Here is a 2289-nt window from a genome sequence, read left to right as displayed (position 1 = left end):
TAAGGCGTTCAGAAGCTTTATTGAATGAACAGCAATGGCAGCACATTGACAGACGGCTTCAGTATTGAGCTGTAGATCACGTGACTGCTGTGAATCCTGCCGGACGCTCAGATACGGCTCGTCTTCACTGGAGAAACATCAGCAGGAGCTCTTGAGGAACGAGGCCTCTTGATCAGCTCCGTCATGTGTTACTCTGCAGACCAAGCGGTCTGCGCCTTCCCAGCGTGCTTTGCTGAGGCTCAGGACGCTGCTGCGGCTGTAGCGTCCGTCCCGCTCGCTCTCTGCGCTGGTCTGAACCCCCTCGGTGACCTCTGACCCGTCCAGCGTCCAGCTCACCGTCGCCCCCTGTGGAGAGTAAGAGCTGAGCAGGCAGAGCAGTGCGGCTGAGTCTCCAGAGATCTGCAGAGAAGAGGGCGGCAGCAGAGACACGGAGGGCTTCATGGAGGGACCGCCGGCTGCACACACACACACACACACACAACATTAACGTCCGTCAGATGCTAAGAGTTTAGGAATCATTTAGACGTCAGACATGGTGATGCAGTAAAAAGCACAATCATTTCATCTTTACTGTAGTTTCACTGCTTTCATTCATAAACACTATCCTGAGTTTAGATTGAAAACATTCTCCATTAAATCAATATTCATGTACACAAAAAACTGATCATAATTTTAACGGTAAAAGACTGAAAAAACCTGTTAATTAGTAAACGGTTTGTTCTGTTACTGTACACAGTGAAAACTGTAATAGCTCTAACTGGACACTTAATGTCATTTTACAGTAAAATACTGTTCCATTTAAAGTGAAAAGAACAGGTCTGGCAAACACAGCTGCTGTTCTCTCACCGGAAAATACACAGTTTTATAGTGTATTGAGTTTAGGATAAATGCATAAATATAAATCAGTTCTCTGAAGCAATCGTGATATAGTTTCAAAATGATGATATATGTTCAGTTCTGCATTAAGTGTTTAAACTGATTCTCAATAACTCTGTAATTTGATCGTTGTATTGTGATATTTTATAAGGTTTAAGAAACAAAATTAAATGATAGTTTCAATATATTATGTATTTTAAAATAATCCCCATACAGGACACTGCCTCATAAACAGAAATATATGTGAACTTAGTTTAAATAATTAATTTTAACATGTTTATCAACTAAATTTATTTCTGAAATGTTTTTTTTCTATTATCCAATATTTGTGTCAAATCAAATATATTAAGAAATAGTTGAACATATTGCAATTGATTAAAATACAGTGAAATATTAGCATACAATAGGTGTGAAATCACTAATGTAAAACATTATGAATATGAACTATGGATTGGAATATAAAAAGACATGGAATGTGACCAAATATGACATTCATAATATAGCAGATAAAATTAAATAATTCAATGCATGAATGTGTGCAATCAATCAGTAAAATATAATAACATTTGACAATAAATAAGATCTGCAATGTAAGTAAAGCTTTTCAATAATACATGTTTGTAATAAATTCAGAATATTGTTTCCAAATACTCTTAAAAAACTGTAAACCTGCTTTAAACACACACACACACACACACACACACACACACACACACACACACACACACACACACACACACACACACACACACACACACACACACACACACACACACACACACATCATATGTTTTTATTAGATAATTTAAGAAACACTTACTGATGGTCAGTTTAGTTCCTCCACCGAAAGTCCACCACAGTGTTTCATTCTAGTGAAAGCGTCGTACAAAAACCTCCGTCACACTCAAGTGAACACACACTCCAGCAGAGAAAGAGACCACACACACACACACACACACACACACACACACACACACAATATTAATCTCAATAAATAATATAATCAGAAAGACTCTGAGCTGATCTTTACACATCTTAACTGGGAGTTTCTAAATGATCGTGTATTTCTCAAAGCATTTTAATAAGTTTTGATGACCTGTGACCTCTGGAATGACCTTTGCCCTCTCATGGAGTTCACAGTGAAATACTTGTTTCTTTTAGTGATGCAACTCTGACATTTGATTCATCAGAAACCTGTAGTCTGAACCAGAGACTCACGCAGAGTAAAACACAAATGATTTCTACACACACACACACACACACACACACACACACACACACACACACACACACACACACACACACACACACACACACACACACACACACACACACACACACACACACACACACTGGATGATGAGAATAAAACACTGGATCAGTTTCCTCTGCATGTGGGCATTTTCATGTGTG

General features: G+C 38.6%; 1 long non-coding RNA gene across 1 annotated transcript; it reads right to left on the bottom strand.

The window, feature by feature from the left end:
* Window positions 1-1794, bottom strand: LOC307119358. The gene is made up of 2 exons (XR_013815635.1): window positions 1697-1794; window positions 1-455 (listed from the first exon to the last, which is right to left on the bottom strand). It is a non-coding gene; the product is annotated as an uncharacterized lncRNA (long non-coding RNA).
* Window positions 1795-2289: the final 495 nt, after the last annotated feature.

Source organism: Gobio gobio (assembly GCF_949357685.1).
Source record: "Gobio gobio genome assembly, chromosome: 23".
In the NCBI taxonomy this organism is placed as follows: Eukaryota; Metazoa; Chordata; class Actinopteri; order Cypriniformes; family Gobionidae; genus Gobio; species Gobio gobio.
The sequence above is the reverse complement of the archived record's forward strand: the minus strand, read 5'-3'. Positions and strand labels throughout refer to the sequence as shown.